The 14,756-nt window shown below is 32.2% G+C and overlaps 1 protein-coding gene across 1 annotated transcript in view; it reads left to right on the top strand.

Annotated features, from left to right (window-relative positions):
• Nucleotides 1-14,756, top strand: part of LOC130446379 (uncharacterized) — a 128,514-nt gene that overhangs the window by 16,229 nt on the left and 97,529 nt on the right. The window contains exon 2 of the mRNA XM_056782601.1: nucleotides 595-712. The gene's annotated coding sequence lies outside the window, so the exon portion shown is untranslated. The remainder of the gene's footprint in view (nucleotides 1-594; nucleotides 713-14,756) is intronic.

The following is a 14,756-nucleotide window of genomic DNA, read 5'->3' as shown; positions in this document are numbered from 1 at the left end:
TGAAATCTCGCCTTTTATTCACAGCATTCTTGATAGGAGTTTTTTCATTTTCCATACAGAAGCTACACTTATCAATTTCTTATAAATTCAGTACCATCAGATACTTTATGAGCTGACATTACATTATAAAGGAACCAGAAAAAAGGTTTAGAACTTTTGGAAATGATCCAATTGCTTCCAGAGTAATTTTAATTCAGATACTTTGTTTTCCTGGAACTTGTTTGTGTGGATGCACTTTCTATACCATAGAAAGCTTCAGATTCAGTATAGGATTATTTTTTCCACATCTGGTGGTAACGATCTGAGTTATTTTATTGAAATTGACCATACCCTGTACGTTTGAAACGATCTGGTAGTAATCAAATCAATTAAGTTCGTTGTAATGATTGGTAGCGATGGCACGTTTCAAAACTTAAATTGATACCTTCCGTGCAAGGCGTCTGTAATTCCATATTTGAAAAGAAGCGAAAAGGCAATTATTTGTTATTGAAAGTTGTGAGTGACTTTGGGAATTCCGCATTCAATACTGGTGTATTACATTGGTACAAAGAGTCACGTGATTTATTTCGTAAAAGTTTTTTTTATGTATTACAGAGGCGATGGCGAGAGAAATTTTATAACGGAGGGGTTGAGAACAGCCCTCGCCCGACTGCGACAGAGATCAACACCCACAGAAAGCCAAACATCCCCTTTGCACCAACACCAAGAAAACGTGAGTATTACTTTTTACTGTTGACACTCACAGTTATGCCTCATAATAAAAACAGACTTAAGTTGATGTATATGATCTTAAGGGCGTGAACTTGTTATTTTTTATTGAGATTAGTTTGAAATTTTTAATACAGTGACACAAAAAAAAATAATAGATTTATAAAAATGATTTACCGTTGTGGAATGTATCGAATTATGTTTTATATAAAAATGAAACTAGAATAAAAATATCTGGATGGAGTCGACTCGAAGCTATTTTTGCATGGGTGGGGAAAACTATTTTCGAAAAACTAGAGGCATCATTTCTTAATAACGTTAACCCGTGAGGTAATTTGGATAAGATGGTGATGAATCAGTACAAAATCCCATCTATGTTGTTGATGTAAATCAATATCCAACAAACAACTCGTCAGTATCACATAAAAAGCAATCTTATTAAAAAGAAAATGCTTCATAAAAGTTTCTCGCAGAAACCAGGACATTCATATCAATCAATATATTAAGTATCCTAAGAATTGTCAGATGGTACGGCTTAGTATCCCAGTATCCATTTTATGTTATTACTAGGTTACTATCTATTAGATCCTGGTGGAACTGAGGAAAAATTAGTTTTTAGTCAATGATAGAAGACGTCTCGTCTGGACTGAAGGTAAATAATCTCACCAACTTATGTCGCGGTTTTAGTCGTCCCAATGGTGAGTTCAAAAACTATCTGCCCCAAAAAAACTAGTTTTATTGAGGTTATACTTTGACAGATATGAAAATGAAGATTCCTTGTGAACGAAACTATCGATTCTTTTATGTAGACGTCGCTGGTTGAAGTTGGGCAACAACTAGAAATAATTTTAGCAAATTTAGTTCACATGACTTGTTTATGGATTTAATAGTGTAGGCGAAGATACTAGATGTGAATTTTCTGATTTAAATGTACTAATTAATAGCATTAGAATGTATTTTCCAAAATTATTGCATGGGAAAGATTGCAAGTCAATTCAAAGAATAGATTTTCTCAATCAAGTACCGAAATTTTCGTTCAGGAATTGATTCTATTCATCGTGAAGATCCTGAGAATTCGTTTTCATGTTTTTCTTCGAAATCTTAGCTAGCTTTGCAAGTTAACTGTTGGACGAATGCTTGTACGTGTTGATCAATTTTTACTCATAGTTAGTTTTGGCAACTATTATGTTTTGAGCCTCTATTCGCAAAAATTTGATGAATAAATAATCGAGTCTAGATCAAAAGAACGAAGTAGCTCCTAGATCAACAATATTCGATGTAAAAGCCAATCGATTCTATCAGATTCTATCCACGGAACATCATAAAGATGCTGAAAAGTCGTTTTCTCGTTTTTATTCGAAATCCTAGCTAGTTTGGTAAACGTCTCTGCTAATTGTTGGACAAATACTTGTACATTTTGGACAATAAATAATCGAATCTAGTTCAAAAGAACGAAGTAGCTCCTAGATCAACAATTATCGATGTAATAGCCAATCGATTCTATCAGATTCTATCCACGGAACATCATAAAGATGCTGAAAAGTCGTTTTTTCGTTTTTATTCGAAATCCTAGCTAGTTTGGTAAACGTCTCTGCTAATTGTTGGACAAATACTTGTAGATTTTGGACAATAAATAATCGAATCTAGTTCAAAAGAACGAAGTAGCTCCTAGATCAACAATATTCGATGTAATAGCCATTCGATTCTATCAGATTCTATCCACGGAACATCATAAAGATGCTGAAAAGTCGTTTTTTCGTTTTTATTCGAAATCCTAGCTAGTTTGGTAAACGTCTCTGCTAATTGTTGGACAAATACTTGTACATTTTGGACAATAAATAATCGAATCTAGTTCAAAAGAACGAAGTAGCTCCTAGATCAACAATATTCGATGTAAAAGCCAATCGATTCTATCAGATTCTATCCACGGAACATCATAAAGATGCTGAAAAGTCGTTTTTTTCGTTTTTATTCGAAATCCTAGCTAGTTTGGTAAACGTCTCTGCTAATTGTTGGACAAATACTTGTACATTTTGGACAATAAATAATCGAATCTAGTTCAAAAGAACGAAGTAGCTCCTAGATCAACAATATTCGATGTAAAAGCCAATCGATTCTATCAGATTCTATCCACGGAACATCATAAAGATGCTGAAAAGTCGTTTTTTCGTTTTTATTCGAAATCCTAGCTAGTTTGGTAAACGTCTCTGCTAATTGTTGGACAAATACTTGTACATTTTGGACAATAAATAATCGAATCTAGTTCAAAAGAACGAAGTAGCTCCTAGATCAACAATATTCGATGTAAAAGCCAATCGATTCTATCAGATTCTATCCACGGAACATCATAAAGATGCTGAAAAGTCGTTTTCTCGTTTTTATTCGAAATCCTAGTTAGTTTGGTAAACGTCTCTGCTAATTGTTGGACAAATACTTGTACATTTTGGACAATAAATAATCGAATCTAGTTCAAAAGAACGAAGTAGCTCCTAGATCAACAATATTCGATGTAAAAGCCTATCGATTCTATCAGATTCTATCCACGGAACATCATAAAGATGCTGAAAAGTCGTTTTTTCGTTTTTATTCGAAATCCTAGCTAGTTTGGTAAACGTCTCTGCTAATTGTTGGACAAATACTTGTACATTTTGGACAATAAATAATCGAATCTAGTTCAAAAGAACGAAGTAGCTCCTAGATTAACAATATTCGATGTAATAGCCAATCGATTCTATCAGATCCTATCCACGGAACATCATAAAGATGCTAGAAAGTCGTTTTCTTGTTTTTCATCAAAATCCTAGCTGTTTGGGAAACGTCTCTGCTAATTTTTGGACAAATGCTTGTACATTGTTCAATGAATAATCGAATCTAGTTCAAAAGAACGAAGTAGCTATTAGATCGACAATATTCGATGTAAAAGCCAATCGATTCTATGAGATTCTATCCACTGGAACATCATGAAGCTCCTGGAAAGTCGTTTTCTTGTTTTTCATCGAAATCCTAGCTGTTTGGGAAACGTCTCTGCTAATTTTTGGACAAATGCTTGTAAATTTTAATCAATAAATAATCGAATCAACTTCAAAAGAACGAAGTAGCTCCTAGATCAACAATATTCAATGTAAAAGCCAGTACTTTCCTTTAAAAGAAATCTAATTTAGAAAAATCTTTTCTTACTCATTTTTGAGATATTTTGTTTTAAAAATCATTTAGTTACATCAAACTAGACGAATTTCTTATTGTTTTCAATACTCAATTCAGCTTGGAGTCTTCTTTAGAACCAAAATGCTTCTAATCCTCCACAAATCCCAGATTCGCCATCTTTTGAATATAGCTCGCATATTTGGAGCTCCACTTTCAAGCATACCCTGAAGAAGCTAGACTCAATATAGAGGAGAACAGTTCGGCGATTTAGAGTTTACCAGGAACTTGGAGAGCTAAAAGAAGAGTCGCCGACTTTGCAAGACATTCACGACAAGCAGACGTGGCTCTACACTCTGCACTACAATCTACTGAAGTTCAAGATGAATATCCACTCGCAGGCACCACTCGTGTGCTTGCTTTCACGTGAAAAATAAAAACTCTCGCTTGGAAATTAGTTTAGACATTATTGTAAAGTATAAAGGGGTGTCATTAACAAATAAATAGCAATAAATTCGGTTTCAGAGTTTCCTAGTTTATCTAAGTTTCAAGTAAAGCAATTCAAATAAACCTAACTTCATAACTTCCAAACTTCACATACCGAACGCGTTAAATGGAAGTTTGAACTTTAGTAATCTAAAACGTGTGCCGTATAATAAATTTAGAAAATCGTAAGATACATAAAATGTCAGAAGCTTCTCATTTAAGTGTGTGGAAGGTGAATTATAATAACTGGCTTATTTCCGCCAATTTTTTTTGACTTAACTTTAGAATTACAACATTCACATTCTAACGCTATATAAATCAATCAAAACAATGACAATTATGTTGATTTGACAACATCGTAAAGTTTTACCAGCTTTCGAGACTCGATTTTCCTGTCTATTGAGTGTTAATCGTATTTAGTTTCTTATTTATCATCAAGTTCAGTATACAAATCACTAAAAATGTCGTCGCCATCTTCTTAAACGTAAAACTTGTTCATGTATCTTTTCAGGACAACAGGACAAATTGTAGTTACTATTCACAACCTAATGTTATAAAACCCTTCATGAATTCGAATGTTTCAGTTGACTATCAAATTGCAGTTAAAAAATAATTATAAAATTCAATTTTTCAAATTAATTATGATTGATACAAATATCACGTGTTTCTCGCTTGACATTAGAAAATTGAGTCAATTTGTAATATGTCAGTTAACCCTTTTACCTCCCGGACAACTTTTTATGCATAAATTATCATTTCGTTAATGCAGTTAAATCATTTGCGACGTTTCTATATAACAGAACATACATTTCGAACGTCGTTTAAATTCAATTTATAACCGTAGATTTGTAATGTAAGGGCGTTCACCCCGGTGTTTTCGACAAAATCACAAATACGAGGGTCTTGTAGAAAATTCTTACTTATCTTGACTTTCAAAGATACTATTAGTATTATTGAAAATTGAACAACCGTCTTTAAGTACTTAATTCTCAATAATAATTCCAATAAATTCATATTACTCTGAACTGAGTCGATGAAGTTTTTCGGCGGATCCATTGAAATAAACTGTGAAAAAAAATTGTTAGATATATATTATAATGTGTTAATTAACCCAACGGATTAGATTCTGCATATCGATCTCTAAAGGAGTGCTGAATATTTATAAACAACGTCGATAAATCGTAAATGGATAAGGAAATTCGATGTCGTGTTGTAATACATTATCTAAGTCGGAAATCATTACAAAAAGGTATTGCGTGTTCCGCTAGTTCCAGTTCTATACTGCAGCTTTCTTCCCCGAATATTTCAAATATTTTCGCATCATTCATTATGTTTGCTAAACTATTTTTGGTAATTACCGTTCTTATTAATAATTGTTCGAGAACGGTAATAAAAAACGATATCTTTCCAAAGATAATGAAAATTTGTAATAAACGACATCTAGCCTAGTTTTAGTTTCAATAAGGGAATCAAAAATAACTATTTTCGGAAAAGTCGGTTATAATAAATTCATTTTTGTCACATAGATTCAATAATTTAAAAATATAGTAACAATCAACGGCACGAATCAATATAACCAAGTAATCAATCAACGATTCCACCGATCAATCGATCAACGAAATTATCTATCAAAAAATCAAGGCATAAATGGATAAACCAAGCAACGAATGGAATTGATTAACGAATCATAGAATAAATGAATCAAACAATCAACCAATTAACCAACTAACTAATCAATCACTTGACGAATCAACGAATGATTCAATCAATCATCGGATCAATCGATTAACGACACATCCGATCAATGAATAAATTAATAAAAACTCGATAAAACAACAAAAACAACGAAAGAATAAGTTGATTAACGAATCGAATCAAGACACTAATAAATCGATCAATTTATCAATTAATTAATCGAGCAATCAACTAATTAATGAATAAATCAAATCACAAATCGAATCAATCAACGTATAAATCGATCAAACTAACAACTAATCAGCCATCAATCGATCAATTAACGAATCGGATCAATCTATCAACGGAAGAATTGATCAAATAATAGAATTACTCGAACAACGACATATTCAATCAACGAATGAATCAATAAAAGAGTCAATAAAACAAAATAACAAATGAACAATCGATCAGCAGAAGAATCAAATCAATTAAAAAAAATCATTCTATTGACGAATTAACTAATTAAATAAAGATTCAATCAATCAAAGAATAAATCGATCAATGAAACAATCACTCAATGAAAAAACAAATCAATCGATTAATCGAATCAATCACTCAAAAAATCGATGATTCTATCTACCGCTCAATCAATCAATCAACAAATCAAGCATTTAACTAAACAATCGATCAACGATTCAATGAATGAATCGAATTAATCAACGAAACAATCGATTAACGAAGAAACCAATCAATTAACTAGTCGAATAGATCAACGTATGAATTGATCAATCCATCAAGGAATCAATCAATCAATCAAACGATGAATCAATCAATGAATTAACCAATTAACGATTAATTTAATCAATCAATCGAATCAATTAAACAACGAATAAATCTATCAATGAAACAACCAATCATCGAAAAAAACAATCAATTAACGAATCGAGTCAATCAAAGAATTTATCGATATTTCTATCAAATAATCAACTAATAAACCAATCAATGAATTAACGAAAGAATCAATCTACGTATAAAATCAATCAATCAACAAATAAATCGATCAACGAATCAAATGAATAATCAACGAAACAAATCGATATATGAACTAATTAACTAAATAAGTAATCAATCAATCAAAGTATTAACCAATCAACGAATGAATCAATCAACGAATCAAATCAATCAACGAATCAATCGATCAACGAAGAAACCAATCAATTAAATAGATCAACGTATGAATTGATCAATCCATCAATGAATAAACCTATCATTCAACCGATCGATTCAATCAACGATTGATTTAATCAACCAATCGAATCAATCAAACAACGAATAAATCGATCAATGACACAATCATTTAATGAAACAATCAATCACCAATAGAACCAATCAATTAACGAATCAAATGAATCACTGAATACATCGATCAATCTATTAACGGGAGAATCAATGAACAAAAGAATCAATCAACGGAACAATCGATCAACGATAGAATGAATTAATTAACGAATTGAATCGATTAACGATTTTATCGATATATCTATCAAATAATCAACCTATCAATGAATTAATGAATTAACGAAAGAATCAATCCACGTATAAAATCAATCAATCAACAAATAAATCGATCAATTCATTGAGCGAATGGATCAATCAAGGATGAATCTATCAACTAAAGAATTAATCAATCAACGAATCGAATGAATAATTAACGAAACAAATCGATATATGAGCTAATCAACTAACTAAGTAATCAATCATTCAAAGAATTAACCAATCAACGAGTAACTCAATCAACAAATCCAATCAATAAACGAAACAATCAAGAATCAATGCCAGGTCTTTTGAAAAAATTTCGTATTGTTAATTTAAAATTTCGCAAAAAAAACTGTGGAAAACCGGGAACGTTAAATACTATTTTGGATCATGAGTTCGTGAGTTTGGAAAATCGAAACTATCGAAATGAAAATCCAATAACAAGGATGGTCGATATCAAACTTATATACTCTAAGTCCCTTAAAAAATGTTTTTCTGTCTATAATCAAATAGAAGACGAAAGATAAAATAACCTTTTCATGATGAAAAATACTTTTTATTTTCATTTTCAATCCTAAACTGATAATAAAAACTCGTTTTCAGTGTGGCTTTCCGTTCGGTTGGTCCAGTTAAAAAGCTTTCACAATCAGATTTTCCAATCAATCGGTGGATTGCACAAAATTATATACAGAATCATTTTTGTCAGCGCGAATATTAAAGGAGCTACGAGCTGTGAGCGATGTAATATTTTATGAACGAGCAAACAACATTCGACGGTGTTAAACGTGTCAATTTAGATATTAAAACCATGAAAGTCTGGGCGATTACGATAAAGTATGACATATATATATGATGATATCAATCTACCTTAATTAATTGTGGCGGGTCATCACGTCGTTGGTGAGGAAACTGTTTAGTATCAGAAGGTATATTAGGATTAAAAAAACTGGTTTTAATCGTCTGATGTGTTATTTCAGTTAACAAAACTAACATTATTATTACTGTTAAAAAATCTTTGAAGATAGTAAAATATTAGTCGAAAAGCCAAATAAATCATTGATATAAATCTAGTAGGCTGCTGTCATTTAGGTGTTTGAAGTTACTAAAAGAGTCCGAGACTCGAAGAGAAGACATGATTGTTAATTATGATTGGTTGTGGTAATTAAACAAAAACTCAAAGGGAGGTTTGTGAAATTGAAAACAAGTTTCGTGGAACTGGACATGAGAAAAATATTGAAAAACCAGGTAAAAACGTTGGAAAATGATGAAAACAAGTTGGATGTACTTGGAGATTGAAGAAAAACCGCTTAAGACAACTCGAGACGTTGCCGCCGACAATGATCTAAGTAAATCATCTATTTTGAGTGTTTTACATATAAAAAAATACTGCCTCTACAAAGTTCAGTTGGTTAAGGAGTTTAATGAAGATGATCCTCATAGAAAACAAGAATTCTGTGGATTGATAAAGGACAGAACGAATAGATTTGCGGCTAATATACAAAAAAAGTTTTTTCTGATGAAGCGACCATTCCTTTAAACGAAACGGTTAACAAACAAATATCAATATCAATATCTTGAAAAGTGAACGTTTGGGCTGGTATCATTCTTCTTCTTCAAGTGCCATCTCTATTAAATGGCATTTTCGCTCCTGAGTGGTGCAAATTAAAATTCATACCAGTCTAATCGCATATGTTTTCTAACCACGAATGTTGTCTGCGACCAGGTCCACGTTTTCCTTCGATTTTTCCTTCTTTTATCAATTTCAGTACATCATACCTGTTGTCAAGGTATTTGCGGCCCAGATAAGTGGCCTTTCTTTTCTTTATTGTTTTAAGTAACTCTTTTTCCTTTCCCAAACGTCCATGAAATTTTTGGTAGTCTACAGAAGATCCACATTTAAAAAGCCTCGAGTCTGTTCATGGTATCCACTTTTAATGTCCATGTTTCTGCTCCTACGCCTTCACAGAACTTTTTTCTGATGTTACTTCCAACAAGACGCAGCTCTACTACATTTTGCAATAATTCACACAAGGTTTTTTCAATTGGTGGATTGGAAGACTTGGAACGATCAAAAGGCCGGCTAGATTGCCAGATTTGACTCCTTTCGATTACTTACGATATAAAAGAAAATTTCTCATACAACCCCTCGTTTCTTCACCTTTAACGTCCTATAAGGTGAAATGTTGGAATATTATTCCTAAGAAATATTCTTCGTGGACTCAGGAAGTGTGTAAGGTGTCGAAAAATTATTACAGATTTTTACTTGTTTTTATTTGATAAGTTGTAGGCTAACCAACTAAATTTTTTCCCTGCATAATTAACACTATGTTATAGAATGTTACAAATTACCACAATGTGTAATTTCTTCATCGATCTATTATTAAATTCAACAATATTGATGTATTTTCTGTTTTCCTTTTATGAAGTTAAACTGTCAGTTCACCACATTATCAAATTACGCATCGTCTTTTGCAGTTAAAAGCTTTTCGCGACTTTGGTAACTTCTGTATACTATAGTGAAGGCTTTCCATTTCTCTCCCTACCTTATAGACTGTTTCCTTTCAAATATAAACCGCTTTCAATGACTAACAAATATCCGAGTTTGTCTCGAACGTTAACAAAGAAGCTACGACCTAAATGTCATTGGAAAGGGCAATAATTCAGTTTAAATTTAACTTTTATGGGATTAAGATAACTAATATGATATTTATGAAAGTTATTCAAGATATAATGCCGTGTAACTAGCGCCCTCTATTCCAGTCAGATTTAAAAATATAACAGTCGTGTCACTGACACGCAGATGGCGCTGCTATTTATCAAATCTATATGACATTTACGAAGTACCAATTATTAGATTAGTCAGAAAAAACTGACAACCATTTAAGTGAAGCTACTTTTTTATTTTCCAAACAATTTCTTGTGTTAATTTATCATTGCTTCTTGATAAAAAATACTGTTCAAGCTGAGCAATGGTTTCAAAAGTGTTACCCAGACTCTGCTCGATCGAATAGAACCGTTTTTTATTGGTTTGCTGAATTTAAACGTGGTCGTACAGACACCGATGATGGTGAACGTTGTGGTTGACCAATTGAGATGAGAAAACATAAAAACACAAATTGCTTATATCTAATCGTCAATTGGAATTGCATGAGATAGCTGAAACCTTAAAGATATCAGAAGGTGATGTGTTTGAAATTATGCATGAATTTAACCATGAGAAACTTATTTCAAAGTGCGTGTCACGTTTACATACAGTCTATTAAAAACAACAACGTGTTGATGATTCAGATCAATGTTTGGACATTTTCACACATGATAAATCAGATTTTTTGCGTCCATAAGTGACATGGATGAATCACTTCACTCCAAAATCAAACCGATCATCATCTTAGTGGATTGCAGCCGGTGAACCACGTCCAAAGACACAACAGTCATTTGGGAAGGTTATGGTTTCAGTACTTTGTGATATGCATGGAATATTGTTCATCCACTATGTCCAAAATGGAGAGAAAATCAATAGCAAATACTACATAGAGTTATTGAATCATTTGAATGCAAAAATCAAGAAAAAACGGCCTCATTTGTCGAATAAGAAACCAAGAGAATGCACCGATTAACAAGTCAATGGCAACGATTGTTAAATTAAACTTCGAATAGCTTTCTCGTCCACTGTATAGTCCAGATCTGACCTACACGGAAATATCTTTAAAAATCGTTCCGATATATCGGTTTAGCGATCGAAATTTTTTGATACTTTTTACTAATAAAGATAAAATATACTATATAAAGATTCATTAGATTATACAGGATGTCCAATACAGAGTAGAGGCGTATAAGACGGCCCAAAATATAACGATTGGAAGCATTTACTTTTTTTACTTAGTTGCATCCATGAGGAGTTATTTGACAAAAAAGTTGGGACCAAAACACAAAGAAAAAACTAATTTCTTTGCAGCCTTTTGATTTTGAAAATACCAAATTTTGTATACTCTGAAAAGCGGTGAACTATTTTGGTTAATTAAGGGGTACCTAACCTTAAAATTTCAAAATATTTCTATCTATCAGTTGATTGAAACATTTTGTGTTTATACCATGGATTTATGTCCTAAACTTTTCGTTATTTTTCATAAAACTTTGTCAAGAGTTGGCTACAAGTTCAACAATTTCATTGTCATTTGTCATATTTTGAGCTAAATTTTTAGGTTAGGTTACCTTTAATCAACCCACAAGAATGGTTTGATCGCTATTTATCTACCATTACTTAATACGCAGTCTCAAAATTTGGAATTTTCAATTTAAAATTGCTCCCATTCGTAATATTTTTGGCTACCGTATACGCCTCCGTTTTGTATTGATTTTTTACGGGGACCACCCTGTATAAGAGTCGATTCAGATCAAATATTTTGAGAGAATTATTAAAATGACTGTCGCTTACGATGAACGACGTCTCGTCCATAGAAATAACGTTTTTATGAAAAAGAGACTGACACTTTGTTTTTCAATCGATTTTCATATTAACATATATGTATGAGTTTCCCTAAACAAATTTATTCAACATAATATTTGTTAAGCTTGTGGCGTGAATTGTGAAGATAACGTGTTGTTTTTATTAGAAAAATAAATAAATGAAATATGTTCGGAATAAAGAAAATAATGGAAATCAACGAGAAAATATAGTTGACTAGAATCCAAAGTTATGAATTCCATATTTATACAAAAAAAAAACGAGTTGAATAAAACTTTACACCAACATTTACGATTTTAATGTCACGCGTTTCGCTGAAAATAAATTAAAATCTAATCCCTTAATTTACCTGTTTTAAACTAAGTTCTCCACCAATCAACTTCAAATTAATTCCAGCGGGAAAAATCTTCTTGGCGGGAATCTTCACATCTTCATTTCTATTGAGTGAGCTGTAAAGAATTGGCCCTTTGTCCCTATTTAAGTTACTCTCATATCTAGTAATTTCATTGCTTTATAATGTATCCAACAATTTATTATTTGATACATTTTTTGATAATTTCACAATATTAAGGTCCGTATTTCAAATGTGCGCTTCAAACCTGACAAGAACGGATCTCTTAGTTTGCCCAATATACTACAACACTTGAGCTAATTTCATATATATACAACTTTTTTCCAAATTTGGTATTTTATTCTTTGGATTACCCAACAGTTGTTTTAATATATACTTATAGTTGGATTTATAAACCTATTTGAGGCCGAATTTGCTAAATATTCCTTCCAATACTTTTTTATAAAGACGATTGAAAGGTATCAGCCCACTTAATAATTTAATAGTCAAGGAATGAATGTGAAGATTCTTGTTAAGAAGTTTTTCCTCGCTGGAAAAATTAAGGTGTGTTGATGGCAGAAGTCATTAGTTTACCTCAGTCTCTGAAGAGGAAAACTTGGTTATCGAAATGTGTTGGTGTAGTGGAGGTGCAAACAGTGTATTCAGTACTAAAATTCATGATTAAACCTGCTTAGTTCACGATAAATATCGTCCACATAGATGGAGAATGTCAGTTAGCAAAGAATTGAAAATACAAGGATTGCTACTTAAGTTTTTAGATAGAAAATTAAAACCGAACGCTTATGAGTAGAAATGACTTCATTCTTTTTCAAGATATTCTGCATTAGAATCAAAAACTCTTCCATGAGATTTATTTAATCAATTTTCGAAGCATTTTTCTCCATTCGGATTGAGGTACCGCCAAAACATGTGATTTGAACGCATCAACCGCTCGTTATTTTTAATCTGCGGGAATCTTTGGATACCAAATTAGGACTGTACGGTGGATAATCCATTAGATGTTTTGGCTGCTCAACAACGTTTTTGTTTGAATTGATATGTACAAATCCACAGAACTGATCATTATATGTTGCTTTAACGGAAAAGTGGTCATATATACAGTTATTCTGAACAAACAGGCGACCATTTGCTTCGAAGTGCTTCGTATGTGAACTAGTTTTGCTTCTTGAAAGACCCATACAGTAGATGTTTGTCTCTTGAAGCATCCCGATTGAATTCTTTGCAAATGTACGTTCAAAATTGAATGTGTGCAATTGGAACTAATGCCCAAGTATTCATCAATCTCACGGTAGTTCACATGACGATATTTTAAGATAAGTTCACGTAGAACATCGATATTTTCTGTTGTGCAACAACAGATTTTGGACCACTGTAACGAAATTCATCCTGTAGCGAATTGCTAACAAAATTGAATTCGCAAAACTCGCGACCCTCTAATAATACACACGATTTTCTCATTTTTTAACCTTGAAAACAGAATTTATTATGATTTTTCTACGAAAAGTATGAACCAAGACATAGTTATAACATGTCCTACTGTACCTGAGTGTTTGAACCACCTATCCCCTATACTTTTAACAAAAAAATTTCAAGAATGAATAATGTCAAAAAATACAAAATCATACGACTTGTAGATCTTGACATAACCTCTAAATAATTTTTAATACACCCGGATAGCTTAAAAATCAAGTGGTAACTATCACATTTATTTGTATCTATAGCTATTTTGGTATATTGGACACACCTCAAACTCCATCGGAATGTAATCTATATTATCGGCGTGGTTTGCAGTTGGAAATGATGATAACGCCAAATACAGTTGCTGTGGTATAATTAACTACAAGAATCAAATAACAGCGCTGTTTGGTGTTGTCTTTATTTCAGTTTAGAGAGGTTGCTACGCCGCTCTAATTTGACACAAGAACGTCGAAACTAGTCAGTGTATACAACCCCTGCAATTGCGAGCTATTAAGAATGTTAATAATGACAAAAAGATCGATGAACATCACGTTCTTCAGAAGAGATGTAATTCAATATTCCTCCAAGGACAGTAGTTTGATTTTTATCTAAAATTTTTGTTTTCTTAGAGCGTTAAGTGCTGTTTGAACTCGCCAAATCTCTCTTATTTGATAACTCTCAATTCAATGATTCAATTTTACATAATCGCAGTGCGACTAGAATAAACTGTTAAAAATACATATCTCGGACCTCTATACTATATGAAAAAACCTGAAATCGAATTTTCAATGACACTTATTGGTATGAGAGACTTAGAATTGGAATAAGACAAAAATTTCTAGCTTTTATTAGCAAATATGAACTTATAGAAAAATTCTAGTGATACGACTATGTAATACTTCAACACACAGGGCTTTTGGCCTATCCAAACTT

The sequence above is a fragment of the Diorhabda sublineata genome, chromosome 7 (genome assembly GCF_026230105.1).
Source record: "Diorhabda sublineata isolate icDioSubl1.1 chromosome 7, icDioSubl1.1, whole genome shotgun sequence".
Classification (NCBI taxonomy): domain Eukaryota; kingdom Metazoa; phylum Arthropoda; class Insecta; order Coleoptera; family Chrysomelidae; genus Diorhabda; species Diorhabda sublineata.
The sequence above is the reverse complement of the archived record's forward strand: the minus strand, read 5'-3'. Positions and strand labels throughout refer to the sequence as shown.